The 15733-nt window shown below is 35.6% G+C and overlaps 1 long non-coding RNA gene across 1 annotated transcript; it reads right to left on the bottom strand.

The window, feature by feature from the left end:
• Nucleotides 1-11472: 11472 nt before the first annotated feature.
• On the bottom strand, nt 11473-14456 carry LOC113344343. The gene is made up of 7 exons (XR_003357772.1): nt 14277-14456; nt 14155-14231; nt 13841-14038; nt 13658-13757; nt 13437-13523; nt 12940-13360; nt 11473-12525 (listed from the first exon to the last, which is right to left on the bottom strand). It is a non-coding gene; the product is annotated as an uncharacterized LOC113344343 (long non-coding RNA).
• Between the last annotated feature and the right edge of the window lie 1277 nt (nt 14457-15733).

The following is a 15733-nucleotide window of genomic DNA, read 5'->3' as shown; positions in this document are numbered from 1 at the left end:
TCATCCTACCCATTTTTAAATACTTTTCTTATTTTTAATTTACATCAGGATGCATCCAGTTTCATCCTCGCTCTTTTTTAAGTTTAAGCTAGGATGAATCCAGTTTCATTCTTGCTATTTTTTTGGTGTCCATTTCACCCATACTAATTTTTACTCGTCCATTAGAACCATGTTTTAAAAATATTTTGACAAATGACCCATTTTTCGTTCTTTTTTCAATCTCATCATGTATAATTAAAGTTTTGAAGAAAATTTTGGAAAACTGTTTGAATAGGTGTTAGTCATTATAGTTGTTTTATTGCATTAATATTATGGGCAATTTGGTCTTTTAACACCTTTTAGACACCCCTTTGCGCACTAATTTGGATGTGTTTAAATTTTACCCTAATTAATTCGAACATTACCCCAATCCGGACATGCAATAATGTTGTGCCATGGCACGGAGGCCAACCCGGGCTCTCTCGATCTATTTTAGGTAATTTATTTTGGGAAAAATACGGTTTAGTCCAAAACCTCATCCTAATATATAATTTAGTCCACACCCATTCAACTAGGTACAAATTAGTCCTTTGTTTATTTGAAATGTGGAAAGTACATTAATAACCCTTCATATTTGCAATTTAATCCAAATGTTTTCATTTTAGTCCACCGTGACTTATGATGACATCACTAATTTTCAATAGTATAAAAATAATTTAAAAACGATTTATCTTTCAAACCGCTCGTCCAAAATTCACAAACTTTATATATCCGGGAAGCTCTTTCCGATAGCTACAAAAAGAGTACCCATATGACTATATAATTTGCATTTTAAAAAAATTTAATTTTCATGATGGAAATTACACTGGTACACCAATTTGTACACCCCTGCAAAACATGCATGCAACTATTTATTCATAACCACACACAAATTTATTTTTTCATGGGAAAATACCCTAGTGCATCAATATTTACATCCCTGCAAAACATAGATAAAAACGATCATTCATGGCCACACCTAACCTTTTTTTCATGGGTGTACAAATACATGCATAAAATTGATTATTCATAACCACACACAAATTTATTTCATTGGAATTACACAGATGCACCAATATTTATACCCTACAAAACACTCACATATAAAGTCGACCATTCATACCCACATACCCACATCGACCTATATTTCATGGAAGATACACTGGTGTACATATATGTACACCTATACAAATCATGGAACAAACAACCATATTCCCCTACACACTAATCTATTTCATCGGATTTACACAAATGCACCACATAACATGAAAACTCAGATGGATTTGAACCATCAACCTCCATAAACCTTGTGATAGACTTGGGCACTCTACCATTTTGAGCTTGTGAGTCCCTAAATTTGATGCATAAAACGAAGAAAAAAAAACGGATGCCAAAGGTGCATCAGGGTATGAAATAATCAACATCGGCACAACTATGTATACTTCAACAATCTACATTTTACAATTATGTACACACTAATAATCAACAGGTGTACAACTATGTACACATTAGGAATCAACATGTGTATAAGTATATACACATTAAGAATCAACATGTGTATAACCCTGTGACCCAAGTTTCTCTCACCAACAACACGACAACCATTTGAGTATCCACAAAATAATGTGAGCGAAAACACTTTCAGGAATCTCCATAACCAACTATGTGTCGTTTTCTCACATGTGGGCAACTTCGTACCCGTAGTTACAGAAAATAAGAAAAGAAGAAAAAGAAGAAGAAGAAGATAAACTCACATAGATCAATAATTTTCCATTTCGTTCGTTGCACATCTTGAGTAATTTCTGCACCTTTCTCTTTACCAATCCCTATCTACAATAATTGTTACCCAGATTAAAATCTTCAACATCACACTTGCAAATAAAATCATGTAAGAACTATTCAAATTCTTAAAAAAGTAAAAAGAACCTCGACTGTGACAACGTATGGTTTCAGTCCTAAATGATTCAACCAAACATAAAGAAATCAACAAACCGTAGAACAAACATCATCAGATGCCCCCGACTATCAGAAAAACCAACGTAAAATGGCACCATATCACTTACACAAACTCTCCTGATGTTTATGTTGTCCCACTATGGAATATCATAAGTGAGAGCAGCAGTAATATTAGTGCAATCTTGCTTCAAAACTGCATAGATCTGTGAGCTCACTATCTGAGGACACACAATGGCAGAAAGATAGTCCATTTCTTTTCAATATAACTATAATTATTATGAAAATAACTTGGGCTTAAAACAAGATAAAAAAAAAAGTGAAGCACGAGCAAACAATGAGTATTTTGCTCATTTAGGAATATTTTTGAAAGCTACCTCATTAATATCTGAAACTTCTCCACTGTTCTTCTCCACTTTCTTAAGCTCCCTCGAAAAGTACCTAAACACATAGCAAGCATGCTATTAAAATCATCCCATGATGTCGAAAAATAACAATTTAAGATTTTATTAAGAATTAGTTTTTTTTATACTTTTGAGAAAGCAAAATGATGTACAATTATATACACACCTACAAAAATCTAACATCCATACACACAAAACAAACCATATATTATTGAGATACGACAATGGTTTACAACTATGTACATACCTAAAAAAAATCCAAAACCTGTACACATTAGTGCTTTCCCTAATTTTTGGTTTGTAATTTTTGCACAAATACAACTATGCACACCTAAATTATCAACACGTGGACAACTATGTACATCTAAATAACATAACGTTCACATTAGTGTTGTCCCTAATTTCTTAGACTTCACATGTTGTACACCTACATAATCAACATGTGTACATATATGTACACATTGATAATTCAAAAACAAAATGTGCACAAACTAGTAAAGAAAGTGTTTAAAGTATCTGTATATTGAGATAAGAACTTGGACCAGTGGTCTTTCTAACATTTGGTAAGTTTCTCTAAATATGTACACATTAATAATTCAAAAAAAAAAATGCACAAATTAGTAAAGCAAGTGTTTAAAATGACAAATGTTGAAAAACAAAATATGCAAACTCAAATCTGATTTCAAGGAAAAAAATATTTGACCTATTAACCTAGCCATAAACAGGTAAGCGAACACTTCTAAATTCATCTGACAAGTTAAAAGAGTATTAGCATTGTTGCTCCAATCAGGTAGCAAAAGTACATACACCCGAGAACCACATGCTCTCAAAAACTAAGGACATTGATATAGAACAGTCTTGCACTCACTACACTAAGCACGATGAAAAAATAGCACAAATCTAGTTAGGACTCACAAATGCCTTCATACTAATTCGTCATGGAACCACCAAAAAGACATGGGGGACTGGCTTCAAAGATCTGCCATTTTTTCATTAACTCGATGCACGCTAAAGCTGCACTCGCATGGGAATTAATTATAAACAAACATGAATTTCAGTCTCATGCTACAAGCAAAAGCATATGAAGATAATTGAACCCTTATACTCGTGCGTTAATTAACAATCACACACCTAGAATTCCAGGTGTTCTCACTGATGCAAATTGGACTAAACCGCCATTAATTGGCATATAAAGTAATCAAGACACATTTTGTAATTAAAAAAGTAATCTTGCTGCATTTGGCCTAATAATGAGAAATAATGCATGAACATTCTTGGCAGCTCAAGGGAACCTATCTCGTTTAAAAAACAAACTATAATGGATGCTCTCTCTCTCTGAAGCAATTGAAACTACTAATAAGACCTCTTGACTAGTTTTGTAAACCCCAAATTTCCAATTTAACAAAGAAATATGCATTTAACTAAACCGCATAAATCACAAGCGCCACTCCATTTTATCAAATTTTGTTCTAAAATTTCCACCGGATTCCAGTATTTTTAAAGGCAAAATGAAAATTAAATCTCTTACCCACCAAGCTCATGAAATCAATCAAACACAAAGAAACAACATCTCATTTAGTCTTCAAGCACCCTAAATGCAAAATGTACACCCGAAATTTCCCATCATCAAAACAACCGTACATTACTTAAAGTACACAACATCAATGAAACACAAATATATTCAAAATTAAGAAAGAAAAAAAATAAAAAGTATATACACAATTCGGTGTTTATTTGGTGGACTACATTCTAATCCTACATGGAACAGTTTCTGTCAACCAGAAAGACATGGGATTAGGGAAACATTATTACACTATTTACAGAACATGAAGCAAGTTTATCAGCAATACGACAAGTCTCCGTGTTAATTAATCACACAAATAAGCAATTTAAGGAAAGAGAAAAAATCACTGAAAATAAAATTGAGAAACGGATCCAACCTAGAAAATCGAAGAAGAAGAAACCAATCAAATAAACATAAATCTAAAAGCTCAAATGCTAACCTGAGGAACGAATCTTTGCTAAAGAACAACACTGAATCGCATTTGTCTCTCTTTCGGATCTTTCAAAAATTCTCGATCTGGAAAATGAATACAGAAGATAGAAAGGGTAATGAAGGTAATGAGAAAAAGTCGTATTTTCTGAATCGGTTGAAATTTGGTCTAACCCGTTCTAATTTGGACTAAACGGTACACGCGCTTAAAAATTTGGACTAGAAGGTACCGGGCTTGAGAGGTAGGACTAGAGTATCCAAAGCCCAGGTAATTTGGGAGTAAAACTTAATTCCTACTGGGCCGTCCACTCTTTGGTGCTGTTTAATTTTAAACCTCTGGTAGGACAAGTAAAAGATGGTTTAGATGCAAGTGCACCCCATTGTCTTCTCTATAATAATTAAAATATGGCTTAGGACAAGTAATGACGGACCTGAATTGCGGGGAATAGTAAGTAAACTGTCTTGGTTGATTGCCTTCATCATATCTTTTTATGTGCCTGCCAGACCTTTATTCATTTTGTATTTGTAGTTGCACTCTATCTTTTCTTTCTAAATAATAATTATTCATTTGTGAGAAGATATTTGTTTGTAGGGGTAGTTTTTATTGACATGGTTATAATGACATAATTTTGATATTTTTAGCGTCATTTTTTCTACCAAACCCAACTGGTAATGAATTTGAAGATAAGATTTTGGCGACATGTTCCTCTTATAAATCTCTACATTTCTACCAAAAATGAAAGTATTCTGAAATACGAAACTTCACCATCCACAAATTTTTATTTCAATCGTTAATCTTTAACGCTTGATATTCAAAATGGTAGATGATGGTCTTATACATCTCTAAATGCTCTAATTTTTGGCGGGAGTGTAGAGACTTATAAGAAGAACATGTCATCAAAAAATTAGCTTTAAATTCATTACCGATTGGGCTTGGTAGAGAAAATGGCACTAAAATATCAATATTATGTCATTATAACCATGTCATTAGATCCTTCCCTTGTTTGTAATCTTCCTGCAGAGGGTCTGTTCTATTATTATGCGGCCTCTCTCGGCTATAAGGATATATACCACTGATTGTTTAAGGAAAAAATGTGGGTCTCCCCATGCTTCCATCGTCCATCAAAGTCAGTGTGAGCCACCAGCATGGCTGCAATTTTACAAAATTCAATTATCTCATTTCCTAAAGGTGAAATTATTTCTTATAACTCGTTTAGTACCTGAGTTTTTATTTACTCTCTCCATCCCAAATTAGATGTGCTTGTTGAGATCCTGCAGTTTATAATATCTTAGGGTATCTCCACTCATTGCCAATTGGTTTTGAGTTGGATGCCCGCGGACTTTAACATGGTATCCGAGCAGGTTATTTGTGTCGAATCAGTTGATTGACCGCACCTTTACTCCCGTCACCCGATTTATTTGTCCACGTGTTAGACCCAACGAGTGTACCCGAGTTATTTGTCCACGTGTTAGACCCAACGAGGATACACGTGAGAGGGAGTGTTGAGATTATTAGTCCTACATTGTTGGGTTATCTAAGATCCTGTAGTTTATAATATCTTAGGGCCTCTCCACTCATTGCCAATTGGTTTTGAGTTCGATGTCCGCAGACTTTAACAGAGCTATTAAAGTTTGTCCATAAATATATGAGTTATCTTACTAATCAAGAGTATATTTTTAAAACCACCATTTTAATTGATTATTATTATTATAGGAAATATGTATAATTTGATAGTCATGTTTATATTCGTTATGTAGGTGTTTTAAAATGCTGTTCAACGGTATAAAGTTTACGGAAAACGGTGGTATCATTTAAGAGATAAATCATTTCTAAGATTTACTAGTTATCATTTGTAAGGGTATAATTGTTAAAAACACTTAAACATACTTCCTTTCCTCCTTGCCTTAAGAATTGTGTAAACCACAACTAGCTCATCTAATTTGGGACAGAGAGAGTATTTTCTTAAGGAATCCGGATCTAGAACAAATGTAAGAAGGGCGAGGGAAAACAGAAGAAAAGAATCCGGAAGGCATTTTTTTCTGCGATGGTGCTACGAAGCATACTCTTTCATATTGGGTCTTGCTAAGGCATAATGCACATGTTCCCCCCATAACACATATTAGGTTGTAATTCTTTTTCTCCGTTAGGAATCCATCAAAGTCAGATACTTCAAAAATGCTCAGATACTGCTAATGGGTCCCAATCTTCGATTAACCGATATATCCATACCAGAGTTCTAAAATGATGAAATGTCAAAAAAAAAATCGGTCAAGCAAAATAAAATTAGCACAGTGTATATATTTGACATAATTATTTGATTGCTTAGTTGGTTAACAAAGGGGTCAATTGCCCTCCATATTTAGAATTTACACCCTTGTTACATAACACCCAAAATTAAATCAACGGTGGATATTAACATGTCAATTGTACACTCATCAGAGAGTGTGCACAAAATCGAAGTCGGCCAATTTTTCAGATGTACTAATGAACCGCAAAAATCCATTAATAGGATGAAAATTAGATCAGAAGAGAAAAAAGATAATAAGACCGGAACAACGCCTGAGACATAACTCTTTCGATTTATCACTTCATCTTCATTGCCTGAGCTTCAGAGATTTGGAGATTCAGCTGCGGAAAAATTCCTCAACAACAATGAATCAATCAATTCTTTTGTGAAGCATCAACTTAAACTTAGATTTAAGTTTAATCGATCTCTCATAGAACTATTAATACTGATTCATAATTTTGTAAATGAAAATCTGGGTCATCTTCATCAAAGATATTTCCCATTCATTCATTCATTCGGGGGTTTAATAATTTTACAAATTGGAGGTTACATACTACTGATTTTGAATGGTGCAATTTATGACGGCGATTATGAACATCTGTATCTTTTAGATCCATATGTGGCTATAGATTTTAGGTTTATTTGTATGTTGTTGTGAATTGTATCCTGTTTCGAGAATGTTTTGGTGATTATGAATATCTCAATCACATGCTTTATGCCTCCACCAAGTAGTTTTATGTGTCGGTTGGCAGATGATCTTAGACTCAGATATAGTATTTGGTAGTAGGATGTCAGCATTAGTGAATAAAGCTTGTATTCTATTTTGAAAAGCAGCATCTTAGGAATCAAGATAATTTCAGGAATCTTTGCGATTTGTATTCATTATCAGATTGTAGAATATAATTAGGTGTGCATAAGCCTCCACCAAGTAGTGTTTGTGTCAATTATGTGCAAGTCGAATATGACGCAACCAACGCAATCCAATTTTTGTTGGTTATGTATTTGACAAAAGATATAAAGATCAAACATATATAGATGTTCGTAATTTTTTCCCTTCACCAGATTGTAGATTAATTTGTACATGCCTCTCCGTCAAGTGAATTAGACTGGATAGATAATCAAAGATGCAATTTCAAACATGATGTGCCTTATGCAAACCCAGAGTATTGCAAGGAAACTATTAAAAAACACTAAGGTGACTTGTTTTCAGTATGCATTTGTTTTCAATGCAGTTTAGTCTTGCATTTTATATGATTGTGCTCATTTTATAAATAAATTGACTTCATTATATTGCATTTCAAAAAGTGACAACATTTCTGTTCATTCAGTGTTCAGCAACATTTAACAGTAACACTATCATTTCATATCCAGTTACATGTTCATAAACTAAAACACAAAAACACAAAACATGAAGGCAAAATTGATCAGCCATTCACAAGTATTTCACCATCTTACACACAAAAAATCCAAAAACCAAAAAGAAAAAGAAAAATAAACACAGCATTCCCCCGCATCGATCATCTCCTGCATTTCCAGTATCCATTACCACCTCCACAATTCCATTGACACATCCAAACCAAAAAAACAAAAGCGTGATTCAGTGACTTACCATTTGCATTAGACCTCTCTTCATTTGAATTCTTCTCAATACTTTGATGATAACTATTTCTTAACCATTTTTAAACATTATATCATCGTTTCAATTCGAGCACTTATCCAAAGTCCACCATCTCTCTCCAGAAAAATTTGAATGTTGATAAGGCTTACTCATTGGTATACCCATACGAGTGGCGCATCGTGGAGCTTCAACATACGTGTCTGGGCCACGCAGGCGTGATTTTCCGGTCCGCAATAGTTTTCATATCCGTATTAGTGAAGATAATATTCTAAGATGAATTTTAGGCTGTTTAACCGATGGTACAAGCCAATAACCGTCGGTTAAATAGCTCAGAATATTTTTCGGATATACGTATTGGAAATCTTATTTCGGATTTTACCATAATTTCGGCAACATATTGGGAAGGATATCAAAGATTTTCGTTATAGGGAAAGCTGATTTATTTAGAGGGAAAGCTAAAATACTTTGACTATGGTATATTTTTTGACTTTCGGTCGATAAGGGGAAGGAGTAGAAATTGTCTTTCCCCCTAACAAAAAAACTGATTTTTACTAATCTGCCCTCATTTAGTGTAACTCCATATTTAGTGATAACCATAATTAACCGTAAACCAATTTCGTGGTTAAACCCAATCATTCTATTTACCCTAAACCACTTCCGTGATTAAACAATCCCATCGCAACAAACAACGTGAATAAGGAACATGTTGATTGGGATAACTACTATTGGAGAAAAGGGAAGAAGATCTATTTTTGTTGCCGAACGCAAACTACACTAGTAAGAAGAATCTTTAGGACAAGAAGAAGAAGAAGAACGTGACTGGGAAGAACAAAAACATATTGAACATGAACATGTATTAACCATCCAAGGATTTCACTTTTAATATATATATATATATAATTTTGTACGTACGTGAAGGATGTTCGAGGTCAAATATAATTTCCTATGTCTGCATTAGAATGTGACAAACACTTTACGATATGTGTTGCTAGATTGATGGCTACAGCACTGAAGAGTGCCGTAGGACAATTGTTCTAGTTTGGACTTAACCGGATTTTTTACAACCGAAGAGGTATATACCGCATTTATTTCCCTTGTTTTCTTTTAAGAACTAATAGCAGCACATACTGTCTGTCTCTCTTAGTCATAGAATGGTCCTTACTACCAAGTAATGAACAACTTATGATGTTAGGCATCATCCATGATCATCCCAGTACCATAAATCTGTCCATAAAAGACATGTCGTGCAAAAATTCACTCATAGACAAAGAACAAGAAGTTGGGTTGAAATTTTTTTTGAAATATCTTTAGCATGTATTTCTCGGGGTGTAGATTCTTAAACCGAAAATGGATGTTGTACACTAAAAAAAGATCAGAGCGGACTTATGAGAAGGCTAACCTGAGTTTTAGCTCACGTAACCTTTAAGGCTATGTCTACTGATTTTCTTCATTTCTTCCATTTTTTTTTTCACTTGCTTGCTACTGTTAGCCCCAGTAAAAATGTCTGGTCCGTCCCTGCATAAACTTGAGTGGAGTGCAATAGTTTGACAATAAAAAGAATCAGTAGTGCTGCTGCCATACTAAAAGTGCCCGGACTAAATCCCTAACAACTGCTTCACAATGATGAAACACAAATCTAATACAAGAACAAGTTATTTTATCTATTTTTGTTCTTTTTAACGGTGACAAACACAGAAAGGGAAATACAAAAACAGACACAAACATAAAAAAAGTTACAAAGACAGACCATCCTCTATTATAGAGGAGGATAACTTAATTAGACAAGTAAGAAGAAAAAAGAAAGCCTTGCACGTTACTATGTAGCTAAGGCAGTCTCTAATTCATCGACCTTGTCATATTGATCACAACACAATAACATAAGAAAACTTGATGGTCCCTTAATCTTTAGCCATTAAGATAGATAGATAGATATCCGATTATGAGGTTAGGTGCCGCGGCAGGCATTTAACTGCTGAATCACAGCTGGGTCTATTCCAATAAGAAGAATAATACGGTCTAACAATCGAAGCAAGTTACATAAATTCTCCTCTGCCTGATTGAGTATGTCAACCGCACTCCGAAGGATTGGATTAATGGCACCAGGTGGTATGATTAGTATATTACTCGCATCTGTTAGGAGATTGGATGCAGTTATCTGCACAAGTGCGACAGATCTTGATTGACTAACGGCATCAGTCGTAATAATTAATACTGCATCAATGGCCATATCCAATTTCCGTATTTCGGCAACGAGGTCAGTGATGGATAGAGCAGCAACGGTTTGCCCATGAGATACAGGCACATTATTAGCTGCAACAAGAAGAACAGAAAGAACGATCAGAAAGGAGAAAGAAGAAAAGGAAGAGATATTAGCCATTGTTATTGTGCTTCTCTTATGTTTTGCGATACATGTATTTATAGGGGTACAGTTGGTGGTGGTGGTGGTGAGCAACTTGGTGTGATCATCATGATATAACGCATGCTGCAGACGGTCCCGTATATTATCCTCACCTACTTGCATCCTATAGTGCGGTGACCATTGCTAAGGCAGTCTACTGCTGACAGTCCCTTAGTATCCTCTCCTACAGTTCTACTGCCGTTTCGATCGGCTAGTCGCTGTAGCTATTGTTGTGATTGCATTGAAAAATCACAAAAAGCTGGGCTGAGAACTTCTTTTAGCGTGTTGTTTTCCGGGTGTAGATGCTTATACTGGAAATGGACGTTGTAGCATTACACAAACTTTAGTGAAGTCAGGAGTGCAATAGGAAAAATATGGATACGGTTTTCGTCCGTAGCTGTCCGATATTACTCCCGATGCAGGAAACACCAACGTAATACATGAAAAAGTTATTTTATTTATTTTACGCAGAAAAGAGATTAAAAGAAGGTGGTGGGCCCCCCACCCCTTGCAAATCTTCCCAGAGATTTCCTAAGAGCCGTTGGATCACTTTGCTGTGTAGATCACGGTACATAGCTGTTGTACATGTATCATTGCTGATTGTAGAGCGAAAATGTTTGGTTACCCCAGCTCATCACCGTGACGAGATAAAAAAAGGTGGTGGGCCCCACCAACAACCCCACCCCCTGCAAATCTCCCCAGGGATTTCCTAAGAACCGTTGGATCATTTTGGTGTGTAGATCACGGTACATAGCTGCTGTACGTGTATCATTGCTGATTATAGAGGAAGACAAGATAACTTAATTAAACAAGAAGAAGAAAGCCGTCCACATTACTAGGTAGCTAAGGCAGTCTCTAATCCCTCGTCGTCACACCTATCATAACACAATAACATAAGAAATCTCGACATACATGCTCGTTACCCAAGTCCTGAGTTTGAGAGGTGAAAAACAAGAAGATACAATTGAGGAAAGTGTTGCTGCTGCCTGCAGGTGCTTGTTTGTAAATTAATAATCCAAGGAGGCTTAATTTGACGATGGAGAGTGAGAATGAGAGAGAAATATGAAGTTGCTGCTGTTTGGTGATTAGATGAGATTGCACTACTCTTCTCTGCTCAACTGAGTAACACTGACACTCCTCCCTCTGTTGCTTTCTGACTCTTTAACTTATTCCCAGTAGTCTTTCCCTGATTCCTACACTCTGACTGAGAGGTCTGGTAGCTCACCAGAGACAAGTATTTGTCTGGAAGAGGGTTCTGAAGATGAATGCATAGCAATTGCATGAATGTTTTGATGCTGCAACATTGAAGGCAATGCAGGAAGCTCTCAGGAGGCACCACTGACCGGGTTGGACTAGAAATGGCCAGAAGCTGTAAACCGGAAACCACTCACGGTGATGAGCCACAGGTATTAAATCATTGCTGCTTCTGCAGCTATGAGTAAGTTTTTGATTGTTGTCGGAGTACTCGATGATGCCTTCGGCGCTTATTGTTAAGATGTTTCCAATTATTTTGTCAAGTATCGGATACAAGATCAAGGTGAGAATCAACCATGAAAAACCAAGGATCCGTAAAGAGAACTTGTTGACAAGCAAGCCTGAAAGATGCATATTCTGCAACTGAATTCCATCTCTTGCACACTGAACGTCAACGGTAGAAAGTTGATGTGCGTAGCCATGGAAGTACTTTCTCTAACGAATCTTGATTGAGTTGGTTTTCCATGGCCATCACCAGATCTTCGTTATACTTCTTCCTCTTCTTGCTTTGGGCTTGCCCAACCACCATCTCCATGTTTCTGTTTCTTCCTCTCTCTAACTCGGTCTCTCTAGCTTATGTATTCAAGATAGAATGAAATCTGCAAAAGAAGGCAAAGGGAAATGGAGTAAACAACCAAAATTGGAATCTTTGTATTGGAAGTAAGGAACAACTAGAAACCCCCATTTATGAATCAAAATGCATTTCTATGAAATTTCACCAGCACAGTAGTCAAACAAGATAGGTATAAAACTAAAGGAAAAGTAGATAACAAGAAAACATCTGTAAGGAAAGAAAGATGAATAACCAAACAAAGATACAAGCTTAAATTGAGTTTTTTGTAAAAACATTAGATGGGTCTTGGGTAGTCAAACAAAGTAGACTGAAAATAGATTGGACTACTAGTTTCATTCAGTCATGGTTTATTCAGTTCTTGTTGAAGATTTACAATTGGAACCCAGAATTAATCTTATCAAAATCAAAACTAAATAGCAGGGATAGAAACTGTTATTACCTCATGGAGTGAAATAAATCAAATCCCACACTCAAATATTTGACAATGAAACAATTAGGTGATGTTTCTCTCTATTAGCTGGTGTTGATGATGAAACAGTTAGTTTGAGAAGTGAAAAACAAGAAGAAATAATTGATGAAGCTGCCTGCAGGCGTTTGTTTGTTCTTCACATCTTGTCTGTTTGTTAATTAATAAGCTGAAGAAGTGAGTGAGTAGGAATGTGGGATCCAGGAAGGAGGATTTGTTTGACGGAAGGAGAGAAGTATGATTTAGTTGCTGTTTGATAGTGGTGTTGATGAGATTGTGCACTACTCGCTAATTTACTAGTAGTCAGGTTCCATGTCCTTTTGAACTAAAGATACCTCTAAATCCAAAACAAATCATTTGATTTGAGGACCTTCATGGACGTTTAGAGCAGCTCCTACAAGTAACAACCAAAAACTTGAGAAACCTATTTTGCAGACTGATGAAATAAATTCCATTCCTGAAGTACTTACCCAGCAACAGAACTCCCAGCAGCCAATACATTAATTTTATCCCGGGTAATACAAGCAGCTCTCAAATTAATCCAAATTGCTATCATTCTGCAGTTCACATTTGGCCATTTGTAGTCAGTGTTTGATCATAATATAAAAGGCATGCACAACAAAGAACCACTGAATCATGATGATTCTAAGAAAGTTAAAACTTAAGACAGAGAATCTTTTATTATTACCACCTGGTATATTGTAAAAATAACAACCATCTGATTTAGGTGCTCTAGAAATATAAAACTTCCTTCAACGCTCATGTAATGTGCAGATCAATAATCTGTTCCACTAAATCACCAAACAACAGCAGAATGAGGTTCAACAACCCAGTACTAAAGTACTACAATTGAAAAGGCACGAAATGATCTTACAATTCAGAGATTATGTTAAGAAAATTCGTTCAGCACCATCCACCACACACCCTTTCACCAAACATCATTTCGCCAAACCCCATTTCACCAAACCCCATTTCGCCAAACACCTTCACCACACAAGAGTGAGCAGCAATGGTGAGCGGCAATGGTGAGCAGCAATGGTGAGCAATAGTCGTGATCCAGTTCGAATGGGCCCTTCACTTGAAAGCAATCAATACTATTATTAGTATAAGTTTGTTAGAAAAAGGTTCCACAGTGAAATAAAATAGAAGTAAAGATACCTTATAGAGGTTGTTCTAATTAACACATACCAGAGCTGAATAAAATGGGAAGGATACTCGATCATCAGCATTCTCAAATCCAAATCATTGCTGGAGCATGACCACCCCTAGTAAGCATCAGTTGTTGTTAATAAAGAATCCTATGAACTCACCTATTGACAAGAAGCTTATGTTAGCTTTCTATCATATCATCAGACTTGAGAAAAGTTGTATTTGTTTCCTTGGGTTTAGAGAAGAAGTTGATGATGATCCAAGAAGAATCGAAGTCGACATGGCCAAAAACAAAAACTCACAGAGAATTAGAGAATGTCTTCTTGTGTTCTGGTTTGGACCCTTGCACAGAGGGTTTCAATGATGAGAAGAAGAAAGTCGATTTGTTAAGAGCAGATAGCAGATCCCAGGTTTTAATTTGCACTTGGTATGATAAAGAAGAAGAAATAAGATCTGGTTTCTCTTTGAGATTTAGAACTCAGATTCTCTTTCTAATTAGAGAGATATAGTATTATTTCACGTTCTCCATGATATATTTTCCCGCCATTGTTAAAATTTCAAAATTCGAACTTTTTCTAGGAACGCATACCAAATACCAATACGTGATGCCTAGTGCTACTGCTACCTAGGGATGCTAACTTTTATGGACACATGCAGACCATCCATCGCTATGAATATTTCATTTTCTACGATTCAAGTTTTCACAATTGCAACAGTTAAAAATTTCTGTATACCCATGTGCGAGTGTAATTTCTACTAACATTTCAGTTAATAAAAATCAATAATCCTGAATATGTCGGGCTGAGATATCCCGGCAGAGATAAATGCTGTGGGACCCCTGGTGGATGAAAACTATCTCTTATAATTAAGATCCATAAGAAGAAGTAAACTTGTAAGGCCACTGATCGAACTTGGTAGGGATCCCGAGAAACGGTTTCTGCTCAAATCTAGTTTTATAAGGGAAGGTCCGGAAGGACAATCTCCTGTGCTCATAGGAATTAAATCCGCAAGGAGATTCTGGCTCACATCTACTATATTCAGAATTGGGTAGCTTAGACCCGGTACTGAACCTTATGCAAACCCAGAGTATTATCGGGCAACTACTAAGATACACTAAAGTGACTTGTTTTCGGTATGCATTTGTTTTCAATACAGTTTAGTCTTGCATTTTATATGATTATGCTCGTTTTATAAATAAATTGACTTCATCTGATTGTATTTCAAAAAGTTACAACCTTTCTGTTCATTAAGTTTAACGGCAAAACTATCATTTCATATCCAGTTACATGTTTATAAACTAAAACATAAAAACCTGAAACATTAAGGAAAAATTTATCAGCCATTTACAAGTATTTCACCCACACAAAAAATCCGAAAACCAGAAAAAGAAAAATAAACACAACATTTTCGTGCGTCATCTTCTGCATTTCTAGTCTCTATTACCACCTCCAAAATTACATTGACACTGCTAAACCTCAAAAAAAAAATATGATTCAATGACTTACCATTTGCATTAGACCCCTCTTCATCTGAATTCTTCTCGGTACTTTGACGATAACTATTTTTAAACATTATATTATCAATTCCATTCGAGCACTTATCCACAGTCCACCATCTC

This window comes from Papaver somniferum, unplaced genomic scaffold (assembly GCF_003573695.1).
Source record: "Papaver somniferum cultivar HN1 unplaced genomic scaffold, ASM357369v1 unplaced-scaffold_76, whole genome shotgun sequence".
NCBI lineage: Eukaryota > Viridiplantae > Streptophyta > Magnoliopsida > Ranunculales > Papaveraceae > Papaver > Papaver somniferum.
This window is presented reverse-complemented; position numbering and strand designations above follow the sequence as displayed.